Source organism: Rhodnius prolixus, unplaced genomic scaffold, assembly GCF_049639745.1.
Source record: "Rhodnius prolixus isolate KJV_2025 unplaced genomic scaffold, Rpr scaffold_13, whole genome shotgun sequence".
NCBI lineage: Eukaryota > Metazoa > Arthropoda > Insecta > Hemiptera > Reduviidae > Rhodnius > Rhodnius prolixus.
The window spans coordinates 9,158,599-9,173,835 of NW_027411583.1; the positions used below are offsets into that span (position 1 = coordinate 9,158,599).

Consider the following 15,237-nt stretch of genomic DNA (forward strand, 5'->3'; position numbering starts at 1 on the left):
TTACCTACAACTTTACAAATAACTATTTTAGTAATATAAAATGTTTTTTTCGTTTTTGCCGCCATACCAAGCGAGATATTAGCGTGTCAAGTAAATATGAGAAAAATTGATATAACTTTTCATATTTTGAATTTTTTCAAAATTTCTTTTTGCCAATCTCTTTGGCCTCGTTTCTGCTAGCGATTCGCTAAATTTCATCGTTTGTGCCGCATTATTACGCGAGATATTCGCATATCAAGTTGGTATGGCCACTTTTTATTTTTGAGTTTTTTCAAAATTTCTATTTACCATTGTTTTAGGCTTCGTTTGTGCCAGCGATTCACCAAGTTTCAGCGTTTGTGCCGCAATATTAAAGAAGCTATTAAATAAAAGTTTTGCCCATGTAAGAATTTAAAACCGTCGACTTGCGCGCACTGCTACGGCAAGTAAACTAAGTGCTATCGTATATGAGAAGACGATTGTTTTATATTTAGTCTCCAATACTGCAAATATTTTTATTTTTTCCTCCCTACAACTTTGGAAATAACTATTTTTTATTTTTCAAAAGTTTTTTCGATTTGTGCCGCTATACTAAGCGAAATATTCGCGTGCCACGTTGGTCTTGCGACTTTTTATTTTTTGAATTTTTTTGCTTTTTATTATTTGTTTTTGTCGGCTATTTGCCAAATTTACGCTTTGCTGTTGAAAAGTTAATTTAAAATATGTACTTTAAAAAATAATTTCTTTTACCATCAATTTCTATGTTTCCATTGCCAGATGAAAGTAACTGTATTCCTAACATGATGTGGTCTTTATATTCATTCATTGTTACTTTTTTATCTTTAGAATGCATTCTTGGTTTCCGTAAGAGAAAGTTTTTCTTATGCTCTTTATTCTGAGTAATCACATGCAGATGCAATGAAAATGGTGGAATACTTACTTAGTTACTGCAGGTTACAGTTGAATTTTGAATTAAGAAGTTAAAACCAAATTTGAATATTGTGTTGGTCTTACAGAAGTATTCGAGAGCACAAATTACAATAAATTATCAAATAAATTAGTAAGCAATTATTATTCATTCTTAAATTAAAATTGAATGCACTCCCTTTAATTACTTGTACTAATATAATTTACTAAAAATATGCGTATCTTTACCTATTTTATATTACGTGTATAAAACATTATTTCTGGGAAGAACACTTACATTAATATTGAAGAAAACTATCTTATTTAATATTAACCCAGATTAATTATTACATATTTTTAATGATGGTCTACTACCTAATAAAATAAAGTAAAAAAAAAATTTCGTCGGAGAATGAACTTCAACCGATAATTTTTATTTACAAAATAAATAAAATAAATAATACAAAAACAAAGATTTTTTTCTTTCTCCCGAATGTTGACGAATGGAAGACAATTTTTATTAAGTAACATCATTTTATACATATTCTTCCTAATGTTTTACAAACATTTTGAAAACCAAAAACAATAACAATATCAACTTTTTTAAGAATCTGAGGAAAGAAATAATATTTGTGTGATAAGGTCTTTAAAATAGAAGTGCGACATGTTTTCACATAGGGATTACCAGTTTCTTTAATAATTATGACCTTTATTTAATAACAACATCTCACCAATGTTACCCATCTCCTCTATTGGCCTAATTCTCAAAATTATACATAAGATGGAAGGAAGAAATCCACTATTTATCACAAAATAATAACAAAAGAAAACAGTAAGTAAGATGTTAATTTTTTCTTACAATACAAGGTATTAATATTAATAATTTTTAGAAGATAAAATTAAGCTATACATTCTGCATTCAACATAAAACGCTTTATACAACAACAGTTGATTAAACAAAAACGAACAGCTTATGTACAGTTTCATATCAACAAAAAACTGTCATGCTGTCTAAGAAATATTTATTAAAAGTACACCTATTTTCGCCACCTTGTTGTTATCACATACAAAATTATCAATAATTGACGGTTACACATTAGGGTGAAGGGACTAGTAATTGACTACTTAAGAAAAAATTCGAATTTAAGATAGAATATCTTCCGTTATTTTGGCTCCAAGTGTAGGTTGTAAAATTGTACCGCTCCAGTAGGATGTATTCTATTTTATTAATATTTTAAAAGCAGTAAATTCGATCTTTATGTCAACCAAAAATGACTTTATTTGTAAGTATGTCAATGACCCAGTAATTGACATACCGAATTTTCGGTGGTACCAGTGTTTGACATGGGGTGGGACCAGTAATTGACATACAAGTAAATTCATGAAACGATATAAGGTATGTATTCAAAATCACATTTAGATCTAAATAAATCACCTAAATCACTTTTTCAATTGGATTTACAACAAAAATCGGTCTTATTCATAATTAAGTACAATCAGTTTTGAATAGGCATATTATTTATTTATTTATTATTTATTTTTATCCATCTAAAGATACAAAATCTTGTTGGACAGAGCTCACAGTACATAATTAACAAACAAACTTACACAATTATGAACAAACTTAATAAGTTAATAACTAGTAAACAAAAGAGAAGAAAAAAATAAAATAAAATAATTTCCTTCAAGTGAAAACATAAATTTAGCCTTTGTACATTAACAGACTGAATACTATTTCTCATTTACACTTATGTATGACACAATTATAGATAAATTTGTGGAAGAATTAAATTTAATCAATGAATTAAAATACAATAACAATTACAACAGTAAAATGAAACTAATTTAATAATTAAATAAAAAATGTTATGAGTAAAAGAGAAATACTTAGAAGCAAGGACTAGTAAAGTAAGGTGCTAGATTAAATATAAAAGTGTATTACAGTTACTGGAACAGTGTGCGAAATAGAAATCAGAAACTTACAGAGAAACAGCACTAAATACTACACTTACAAATTTTATGGAAATAATAAAAAGTAATGTAACTTACTGCGTAAAAACGTATTGTAACTCACTTCTAGAGATGAGAATTTTACTAACAAATAAATATATAATATTTTAAACTTGTAATGAAAGAATTTTTAACTTGTTAGCAAGAAATTAAGCTATGCAAGACAGCAAAGTTCAGATAGAACTGACCCTTCTTTCCATTTTTTTCTTTTCTTTTGGGGAAGGATAGAGTGGGTGAGTGGTTAGTAACTATCATTTCCTTAAGAGACATGCGCACTGAAGGGCTTAACAAAATATGTAATAAATAGTTCAACTACTGAAAATTTTGCTAAATTTTTACTTTTAATTATTCATTAAAATGAAACAATAAATATAATATTCAAACTTATTAAAATCAATTCTTTTTTTTCCATATTTAAGTGGAAATCAATTTTGAGTTCCTCTCAGTCAAACTAATTGGTTTTATGAAAATGGCCTGTACATATGTATGTGACCCTTGTGTGTCAAGTGTCTAAACAAAATATCTCCAAAACTAATAAACTAATAACTGCATGCATGTAGTACTGCAGTTTAGCAATCAAAATTCCTCCATCGGAAAAACCCCTATAACGGAAGAATTCATTTCTCTCTTTTTTGAAATTTTATCTAACACCGCTCCAACGACTTTCTTTAAACTTCGCAATACATTAAACTCAAGTTGGTCTACTGCAATCGTTAATCAAATTTTTGTGTGTGTGTTTTTGAAGGTGCTGAAACAAATTTGAGATTCATTGCAAAAAATATGTTAATTGCATTTCTGTTAAAGACAATTTCCATCTATAATAAAGTAACGTTCATTATACGGGACGATATTGACGAATTAACTAATTCTATAAGAACGGTTAAATGAGTTGTTAAATTTTCACGAGTGAGAACATTGCTAAAAACTAAAGTATATTTCCCCAACTTCCAAAGTATACATTAAAAAGTTACAGAACTTTTGGCTGACGCTGTTCACACTAACATTACACTATTGAAAAATCACAGCAATAAATGGGATTAATGAGTATAAATAAATGAGTTCATTAAGTGACAATCCAGCCTTTTTACAAGATTTTAAACTGTTAATAATATTAAAAAGCATTAAATATGTTTTAGAATTACTTACGTGCAAACTTACTTACAAGGAACGAAAGATAAACACATACAAATATTTTTCAATTGACTTTTTTTGGAAATGACAGCATTAGCTTAGTGATTAGCGTATACTGCAAAACGATGCGGAGATCCCGGGTTCGAATCTAGGTATAGGAGATAGTCGTGTGAGTTTCCACAACTGATATTTAGTTATTTAGTGCATACTCCCTCGTGTAGGAGTTAAATAGGTTTTAGAATTACTTACTTACAAAATACTCCCTGCAAAATTTAGCAGGTAGCTGGGAAGGAACCTTGCAGGCCTGTTTTTTTGCATAGGCCTGCTGTAAACTTTCCACAACTGTCCTTAATTCTTAACAACTGCGCACAATTTTTTCAACTGCGCACAATTTTTTGCTCTTCAACTTACCCACGTACATATATTCCTTTCCTTGGCACTACTTTCCTTCTTCCTAACATTTATAATATTGAATCCGACTTGATTTTTATTACTGAACTTCTGTGAGGCCTCACACGACTATTGGTTAAGGACGATTTTAATTCTAAAACCTAACTTTAACTCCTACACGAGGGAGTATGCACTAAATAACTAAATATCAGTTGTGGAAACTCACACGACTATCTCAAAAAACAGAGAACACAAAAAAAGTCATGCTGTAAAATGGTACTTTAGTTTTTAGCAATGTTCTCACTCGTGAAAATTTAACAACTCATTTAACCGTTCTTATAGAATTAGTTAATTCGTCAATATCGTCCCGTATAATGAACGTTACTTTATTATAGATGGAAATTGTCTCTAACAGAAATGCAATTAACATATTTTTTGCAATGAATCTCAAATTTGTTTCAGCACCTTCAAAAACACACACACAAAAATTTGATTAACGATTGCAGTAGACCAACTTGAGTTTAATGTATTGCGAAGTTTAAAGAAAGTCGTTGGAGCGGTGTTAGATAAAATTTCAAAAAAGAGAGAAATGAATTCTTCCGTTATAGGGGTTTTTCCGATGGAGGAATTTTGATTGCTAAACTGCAGTACTACATGCATGCAGTTATTAGTTTATTAGTTTTGGAGATATTTTGTTTAGACACTTGACACACAAGGGTCACATACATATGTACAGGCCATTTTCATAAAACCAATTAGTTTGACTGAGAGGAACTCAAAATTGATTTCCACTTAAATATGGAAAAAAAAGAATTGATTTTAATAAGTTTGAATATTATATTTATTGTTTCATTTTAATGAATAATTAAAAGTAAAAATTTAGCAAAATTTTCAGTAGTTGAACTATTTATTACATATTTTGTTAAGCCCTTCAGTGCGCATGTCTCTTAAGGAAATGATAGTTACTAACCACTCACCCACTCTATCCTTCCCCAAAAGAAAAGAAAAAAATGGAAAGAAGGGTCAGTTCTATCTGAACTTTGCTGTCTTGCATAGCTTAATTTCTTGCTAACAAGTTAAAAATTCTTTCATTACAAGTTTAAAATATTATATATTTATTTGTTAGTAAAATTCTCATCTCTAGAAGTGAGTTACAATACGTTTTTACGCAGTAAGTTACATTACTTTTTATTATTTCCATAAAATTTGTAAGTGTAGTATTTAGTGCTGTTTCTCTGTAAGTTTCTGATTTCTATTTCGCACACTGTTCCAGTAACTGTAATACACTTTTATATTTAATCTAGCACCTTACTTTACTAGTCCTTGCTTCTAAGTATTTCTCTTTTACTCATAACATTTTTTATTTAATTATTAAATTAGTTTCATTTTACTGTTGTAATTGTTATTGTATTTTAATTCATTGATTAAATTTAATTCTTCCACAAATTTATCTATAATTGTGTCATACATAAGTGTAAATGAGAAATAGTATTCAGTCTGTTAATGTACAAAGGCTAAATTTATGTTTTCACTTGAAGGAAATTATTTTATTTTATTTTTTTCTTCTCTTTTGTTTACTAGTTATTAACTTATTAAGTTTGTTCATAATTGTGTAAGTTTGTTTGTTAATTATGTACTGTGAGCTCTGTCCAACAAGATTTTGTATCTTTAGATGGATAAAAATAAATAATAAATAAATAAATAATATGCCTATTCAAAACTGATTGTACTTAATTATGAATAAGACCGATTTTTGTTGTAAATCCAATTGAAAAAGTGATTTAGGTGATTTATTTAGATCTAAATGTGATTTTGAATACATACCTTATATCGTTTCATGAATTTACTTGTATGTCAATTACTGGTCCCACCCCATGTCAAACACTGGTACCACCGAAAATTCGGTATGTCAATTACTGGGTCATTGACATACTTACAAATAAAGTCATTTTTGGTTGACATAAAGATCGAATTTACTGCTTTTAAAATATTAATAAAATAGAATACATCCTACTGGAGCGGTACAATTTTACAACCTACACTTGGAGCCAAAATAACGGAAGATATTCTATCTTAAATTCGAATTTTTTCTTAAGTAGTCAATTACTAGTCCCTTCACCCTAATGTGTAACCGTCAATTATTGATAATTTTGTATGTGATAACAACAAGGTGGCGAAAATAGGTGTACTTTTAATAAATATTTCTTAGACAGCATGACAGTTTTTTGTTGATATGAAACTGTACATAAGCTGTTCGTTTTTGTTTAATCAACTGTTGTTGTATAAAGCGTTTTATGTTGAATGCAGAATGTATAGCTTAATTTTATCTTCTAAAAATTATTAATATTAATACCTTGTATTGTAAGAAAAAATTAACATCTTACTTACTGTTTTCTTTTGTTATTATTTTGTGATAAATAGTGGATTTCTTCCTTCCATCTTATGTATAATTTTGAGAATTAGGCCAATAGAGGAGATGGGTAACATTGGTGAGATGTTGTTATTAAATAAAGGTCATAATTATTAAAGAAACTGGTAATCCCTATGTGAAAACATGTCGCACTTCTATTTTAAAGACCTTATCACACAAATATTATTTCTTTCCTCAGATTCTTAAAAAAGTTGATATTGTTATTGTTTTTGGTTTTCAAAATGTTTGTAAAACATTAGGAAGAATATGTATAAAATGATGTTACTTAATAAAAATTGTCTTCCATTCGTCAACATTCGGGAGAAAGAAAAAAATCTTTGTTTTTGTATTATTTATTTTATTTATTTTGTAAATAAAAATTATCGGTTGAAGTTCATTCTCCGATGAAATTTTTTTTTTACTTTATTTTATTAGGTAGTAGACCATCATTAAAAATATGTAATAATTAATCTGGGTTAATATTAAATAAGATAGTTTTCTTCAATATTAATGTAAGTGTTCTTCCCAGAAATAATGTTTTATACACGTAATATAAAATAGGTAAAGATACGCATATTTTTAGTAAATTATATTAGTACAAGTAATTAAAGGGAGTGCATTCAATTTTAATTTAAGAATGAATAATAATTGCTTACTAATTTATTTGATAATTTATTGTAATTTGTGCTCTCGAATACTTCTGTAAGACCAACACAATATTCAAATTTGGTTTTAACTTCTTAATTCAAAATTCAACTGTAACCTGCAGTAACTAAGTAAGTATTCCACCATTTTCATTGCATCTGCATGTGATTACTCAGAATAAAGAGCATAAGAAAAACTTTCTCTTACGGAAACCAAGAATGCATTCTAAAGATAAAAAAGTAACAATGAATGAATATAAAGACCACATCATGTTAGGAATACAGTTACTTTCATCTGGCAATGGAAACATAGAAATTGATGGTAAAAGAAATTATTTTTTAAAGTACATATTTTAAATTAACTTTTCAACAGCAAAGCGTAAATTTGGCAAATAGCCGACAAAAACAAATAATAAAAAGCAAAAAAATTCAAAAAATAAAAAGTCGCAAGACCAACGTGGCACGCGAATATTTCGCTTAGTATAGCGGCACAAATCGAAAAAACTTTTGAAAAATAAAAAATAGTTATTTCCAAAGTTGTAGGGAGGAAAAAATAAAAATATTTGCAGTATTGGAGACTAAATATAAAACAATCGTCTTCTCATATACGATAGCACTTAGTTTACTTGCCGTAGCAGTGCGCGCAAGTCGACGGTTTTAAATTCTTACATGGGCAAAACTTTTATTTAATAGCTTCTTTAATATTGCGGCACAAACGCTGAAACTTGGTGAATCGCTGGCACAAACGAAGCCTAAAACAATGGTAAATAGAAATTTTGAAAAAACTCAAAAATAAAAAGTGGCCATACCAACTTGATATGCGAATATCTCGCGTAATAATGCGGCACAAACGATGAAATTTAGCGAATCGCTAGCAGAAACGAGGCCAAAGAGATTGGCAAAAAGAAATTTTGAAAAAATTCAAAATATGAAAAGTTATATCAATTTTTCTCATATTTACTTGACACGCTAATATCTCGCTTGGTATGGCGGCAAAAACGAAAAAAACATTTTATATTACTAAAATAGTTATTTGTAAAGTTGTAGGTAAAAGAAAAATACTATTATTTGCTGTAATAGATATGTATTTATAGATAAATTATCAACCCATCAACCGCTGGTGTATGCTGGCAGTTAGTTACTTTAGTTGACTTAGAGATGCGCTGCTAGCGTCAGTATGTCAGTAACAGTTTTTCTTTAATAACTTCTTTAATATTGCGGCACAAACGATGAAACCTGGTGAATCGCCGGCACAAACGAGGCCAAAGGGAATGGCAAAAAAAAATTTTGAAAAATCTCAAAGACAAGCGAAATCGCATGTCCAACTTCCGTCAAGTTGGTATGGCCACTATAAATCCTTAATAACTTTTTCGATTTTTGAGCTAAATGGCTGAAATTTTGGGAAAGGACGGCACAAACGCGGCACAAACGAATGGTAAAAAGAAATTTTGAAAAAACTCAAAAAATAAAAAGTGGCCATTCCAACTTGACATGCGAATATCTCGCCTAAAAATGCGGCACAAACGATGAAACTTGGTGAATCGCCGGCACAAACGAAGCCTAAAAGAATGGTAAAAAGAAATTTTGAAAAAACTCAAAAATAAAAAGTGGCCATACCAACTTGACATGCGAATATCTCGCTTAATAATGCGGCACAAACGATGAAATTTGGCGAATCAGCGGCACAAACGAGGCCAAAGAGATTAGCAAAAAGAAATTTTGAAAAAGTTCAAAAAATAAAAAGTTATATCAATTTTTGTCATAATTAATTGACATGCGAATATCTCGCCTAAAAATGCGGCACAAACGATGAAACTTGGTGAATCGCCGGCACAAACGAAGCCTAAAAGAATGGTAAAAAGAAATTTTGAAAAAACTCAAAAATAAAAAGTGGCCATACCAACTTGACATGCGAATATCTCGCGTAATAATGCGGCACAAACGATGAAATTTGGCGAATCAGCGGCACAAACGAGGCCAAAGAGATTGGCAAAAAGAAATTTTGAAAAAATTCAAAATATGAAAAGTTATATCATTTTTTCTCATATTTACTTGACACGCTAATATCTCGCTTGGTACGGCGGTAAAAAGGAAAAAAACTTTTTATATTACTAAAATAGTTATTTGTAAAGTTGTAGGTAAAAGAAAAATACTATTATTTGCTGTAATAGATATGTATTTATAGATAAATTATCAACCCATCAACCGCTGGTGTATGCTGGCAGTTAGTTACTTTAGTTGACGTAGAGATGCGCTGCTGGCGTCAGTATGTCAGTAACAGTTTTTCTTTAATAACTTCTTTAATATTGCGGCACAAACGATGAAACTTGGTGAATCGCCGGCACAAACGAGGCCAAAAGGAATGGCAAAAAAAAATTTTGAAAAATCTCAAAGACAAGCGAAATCGCATGTCCAACTTCCGTCAAGTTGGTATGGCCACTTTAAATCCTTAATAACTTTTTCAATTTATGAGCTAAATGGCTGAAATTTTGGGAAAGGACGGCACAAACGCGGCACAAACGAATGGTAAAAAGAAATTTTGAAAAAACTCAAAAAATAAAAAGTGGCCATTCCAACTTGACATGCGAATATCTCGCCTAAAAATGCGGCACAAACGATGAAACTTGGTGAATCGCCGGCACAAACGAAGCCTATAAGAATGGTAAAAAGAAATTTTGAAAAAACTCAAAAATAAAAAGTGGCCATACCAACTTGACATGCGAATATCTCGCGTAATAATGCGGCACAAACGATGAAATTTGACGAATCAGCGGCACTAACGAGGCCAAAAAGATTGGCAAAAAGAAATTTTGAAAAAGTTCAAAAAATAAAAAGTTATATCAATTTTTGTCATAATTAATTGACATGCGAATATCTCGCCTAAAAATGCGGCACAAACGATGAAACTTGGTGAATCGCCGGCACAAACGAAGCCTAAAAGAATGGTAAAAAGAAATTTTGAAAAAACCCAAAAATAAAGAGTGGCTATACCAACTTGACATGCGAATATCTCTCGTAATAATGCGGCACAAACGATGAAACTCGGCGAATCTCTAGCAGAAACGAGGCCAAAGAGATTGGCAAAAAGAAATTTTGAAAAAATTCAAAAATTAAATAGTTATGTCAATTTTTCTCATAATAAGTTGACACGCGAATATCTCGCTAAATAACGCGGCACAAACGAAAAATCTTTTGATTTTAATAAATTAGTTATTTCTAATGTTGTAGGTAAAAGAAAAGTACTAATATTTGCTGTGTTTGATATGTTTTTTTGATGAAATTCGTAAATAAGTGTTAGTGAGGTAAGTTGCCGCTGTGGTGCGCTCAGTGCGAGGAAAAGTTTTCTTTAATATCTTTTTTAATTTTTAAGCTATAATGCTGAAATTTGGTAAATCGCCGGCACAAACGCGGCACAAACGAATGGTAAAAAGAAATTTTTAAAAAACTCAAAAAATAAAAAGTGGCCATACCAACTTGACGTCAAGTTGGTACGGCCACTTTGTTTTGCTAATAACTTCCGTAATTTTGCGGCACAAACGACAAAATTTGGTGAATCGCCGGCACAAACGCGGCACAAACGAATGGTAAAAAGAAATTTTCGAAAAACTTAAAAATAAAAAGTGGCCATACCAACTTGACGTCAAGTTGGTACGGCCACTTTGTTTTGCTAATAACTTCCGTAATTTTGCGGCACAAACGACAAAATTTGGTGAATCGCCGGCACAAACGCGGCACAAACGAATGGTAAGAAGAAATTTTCGAAAAACTCAAAAATAAAAAGTGGCCATACCAACTTGACGTCAAGTTGGTACGGCCACTTTGTTTTGCTAATAACTTCCGTAATTTAGCGGCACAAACGACAAAATTTGGTGAATCGCCGGCACAAACGCGGCACAAACGATTGGTGCAGAGAAAATTTTAAAAAGTTGAAAATAAAGAGGTGGCCATACTAACTTGACGTCAAGTTGGTATGGCCACTTTGTTTTGCTAATAACTTCCGTAATTTAGCGGCACAAACGATGAAACTTGGTGAATCGCCGGCACAAACGCGGCACAAACGATGTGCGAAATTTGGTTAAAAAACTCGTTGGTGGCCATACCAACTTGACGGACGTGAATAATACACCCACTTACTGATCCAGACAAATGACTGGGCAGCTGGATCTGTCATGTCTTCTGTAATAATTATTTGAGGAAAAAAAAACAATCAATTTTAGTTAATAGTCAACAAATTAAAAATTCATGGAAAAAAAGTTAACGAACTAAGCACTTACTGCTTGCAAAAAAAAATTTAATGAAACAAAATTAAAGTTTAGGAGTTTTTCATTTCCTTCATATTTGGAATTGCTGTATCTTCTGTCTTATTAAAGTAAATCCTGCGAAAATATGTACAATTATAGTTCTCGTTTGTTTCTACAATTGTAATCAATTCCAACTAACTAGCAGCATTTGTACATAATTCCGACTTTTTATCAGCATTTTGGAAGGAGATATAAGGCAATATAAAGTTTGGGTGTATTGCATTTCCTTCATATTTCGAATTGGTGTATCTCCAGCCTTATTAATGTAAATCCAGCGAAAATGTGTACAATTATAGTACTCATTTACCTCTACATTTGTACATAATTTCAACTTCTTAGCAGCTTATTTGAAGGAGATATAAGGTGATGAAGTTTTGCATTTCCTTCATATTTCGAATTGCTGTATCTCTTGTATATGTTCCAAAAAAAATTTGTTTCCTGCCCAAAATTGAAATAGTGAGTTTCTTTGTTAGGGACTTAGACAAATTTAATCTTTAACTTAACAAAATAGATGCAATGACACATAACTCTTAAGTTTGGGGTTACTATTTAAAATGCATTCTTCATTTTACATTTAAATATTTCAATTAGAAACATTCAACATTGTATTACTTTGAATATTTCACCATTAACTGAGCAAGGTAAGAGTAAGCAATCTTGTTTGATGTAACAGTTCAGAAGGTTATTCGAAGACATGTTAGGCTAGCCTGCATTCCTTAACAACTCCTCTTCTTACTTGCACTCATTACCCAAACCTTTAGACTTAGAGTAACCATTTAATTACTTTTAGGTGCTCCTTTGTTTTATGACCGAAACGAGATCACGCAACGGCTGATATCATTTTGGTTATCTGTCAGCTAAGCATGTTAAACTAAAAACAACTTCTGGTGGTGATTGTTCTAGTTTTAAGAAGTAGTTTTTGTTTGAGAAGAAGTTTTTTAGTAGAAGGTTTGTGTCTTCGTGGGATTCCAAGGAATTTGTTACTTTCAGGTAATACTTGCATGGTTTTTCAAGTAGTCTTTTATAGGGCCGCGTACGATCGTAGAATTAACTAATGCAAATCACTGCTGCAGAACTGTAAATTTTTAAGAATTTACAATTAAAAAGAAAAAACTAACTCTAGTGGCACGCCCGTCAATTGACCATAGCAATCAAAACTCATAATTTCGATATGTATTCTATTTCCCTATCTGTCTCAGGTTGTAGAATTCTGTAAACTTAAAATGTTAATTTGTAACCAATCATTGTTTTCCAGCTCCCATTTAGATTTTTTTTTTTAAGGAACAAAAACGTACACCATCCAAACAAATGTTTTAAAATTACATAAATCTTGTTTCTACTCGTTTCAAAATTCTTAGGACATTTTTGCTGTTGTCTTGAAGGTATTACAGTACTCATTATAGGTTCATCTCAATAATTGTTTTTTATTATTATATAAACATCTTTCAGGGGAGAACATCTTAGCAATTTTTCCTCCCTGAAACTTAATTTTGTTCAGGAGAGTAGGTGTTATGTTTGATTCAATCCCATTTTTTCTTTAATATATTGCAGATGTTATTATTACTGATGGAGGTCCTCAATTTACGGCTTATGAATTTAAATACTTCTCGAAGAAATGGGATTTCAAACATATTGTAACCAGCCCTACTTATGCCCAATCAAATGGCATGGTGGAAAGAGCTATAGAGACTGTTAAAAATATTTTGAAAAAAGCTAACCGAAACAATAATGATATGTATTTACCATTACTACAATACCAAAACACACCAATTGGTGACATGCCATCTTCTTCTGAACTACTAATGTCTTGAAGACTTAACGATAACTTACCTGTATATTCCAATAAACTAACACCTCAGATAGTACCTATTGAAGATACTCTCAACAAATTGACATACAAAAAGAAGCAACAAAAGAAATATTACGACAGAGGGTCACGAAGATGACCGGCATTGCAAAATAAACAAAGAGTAATGGTTCAGAGACAGTAAGAGTGGGATCCTCGACAGATAGAATCAAAGGCTGAAACACCAAAATCCTACAAAGTTCGAATGCAAGAAGGAAGAATGCTCGTACGTAATAGGAGATTTTTACGGAAAATACCAAAATTAATAGGAGAAAATATATTAGAAGAAGAATCTGAGGGAGCCAGAAAAGAGCAAATTGTATCTCAGGGAGTAGAGTTTGAAATGGAAAAGTTGGGAGGAGAAGAAGTTAAAAGTGTAGTGGAAGAACCAAATGAAAGCGAGGATGAATCGGTGGGCGATTTATTTCATCCTCCAGTGGACGCCCGGTTAGACAGCCTCTATCCTGGAAGTCACAGACTCCAAAGAAACAAAAATGGTAGCAAAAGAAGAAATAACAAAAGGAATTTTTTTTTCTTCTATATATTAAATTTGTGTTCAAGTAGTTTAAATAAAGTAATTTTATTCCCTAAGATTTGTGTTAATTATGTTTAAAAAATTAAAATTAAAAAATGCACTTTACTTAATTTGTGAAGCATGTACTGTGCCTTCAAAGGAGCCTTCACTGGCTCGCAAGCCAGGTTAGCCTTGAGGTTATCAACTGTTTTCTGTATCTGAGGAGGCACCTTGAAGGCACAGTACATGCTTCACACGTTAAGTAAAGTGCATTACTTGATAAATTAAGGAATAAGTTTGATCCTTTACATGAAAGATATTGATTACTTAAATTTCTGGCAGGAGGTTTCCACTTTTTTTGGTAATTAAACGCAACTCTCTCAAAATTACCCAATAATTAATAAACCTTCTTGTTTGTAACAGATGTAAAATTAATTTTTAGCCATTTTGTATATGCTTGAGAACATCTAAAGCTCTTAACATTTGATTTTTCTTAGGAAAATCACCCGAAAAACGACTTATTTCCCGATATTAAGAAAAATACTAGCTTTACTGCATTGGCAATATTTTTAGTAGAAAGAGGATGAAAAAATACATAAAAATGACCTACCGCGTGCTCTTCTTTCTCTTTGTTAACAAGTTAAAAAATTGAAATATGATTAATAAATACCAGATTTTGAAATGACCTAGCACCTTTATTTTTGAAGATATCGAATTGCGGTTTCCGGTTTCTTTCATAACTTTTTATACTCTTTAAAACGGTGTATATAAAAATGGGGGTCAACTGCGAACCCTCACATTTGGTCGCGCGTCAGTCGCGTATGCGGGCAGGAATCGAAAATCAAGTCACATATTCTGAAACTAGTGGTGACGGGCAACAAATTTTTCCTCTACCATTTTTGGCTCAGATTAACCGTTTAAGCATGAAATGCATTTGAGCCGTCTTAAAATGAACACCTTGTATATTATCCATTATTATTTTTTTTTCCCCCGTATTACCTTCAATCTATTAATGAAAGCAATTCATCGCTTAGTAAGAAAGTTTTTTACATTCCTTTTTATTCTTAATCTTCCTAATGCCGAAGCTCCAAAATAAGGTAAGCACT

The 15,237-nt window shown here is 31.1% G+C and overlaps 1 protein-coding gene across 3 annotated transcripts in view; it reads left to right on the forward strand.

Annotated features, from left to right (window-relative positions):
- The first annotated feature begins 11,812 nt into the window (after positions 1 to 11,812).
- Positions 11,813 to 15,237, forward strand: part of LOC141448092 (uncharacterized) — a 37,486-nt gene continuing 34,061 nt past the window's right edge. For 2 of the 3 annotated variants that reach the window (XR_012454843.1, XR_012454844.1), the window contains exons 1-2: positions 11,813 to 12,761; positions 13,323 to 15,228. The gene's annotated coding sequence lies outside the window, so the exon portion shown is untranslated. The remainder of the gene's footprint in view (positions 12,762 to 13,322; positions 15,229 to 15,237) is intronic. The other variant, XM_074116165.1, reaches the window with a different exon arrangement.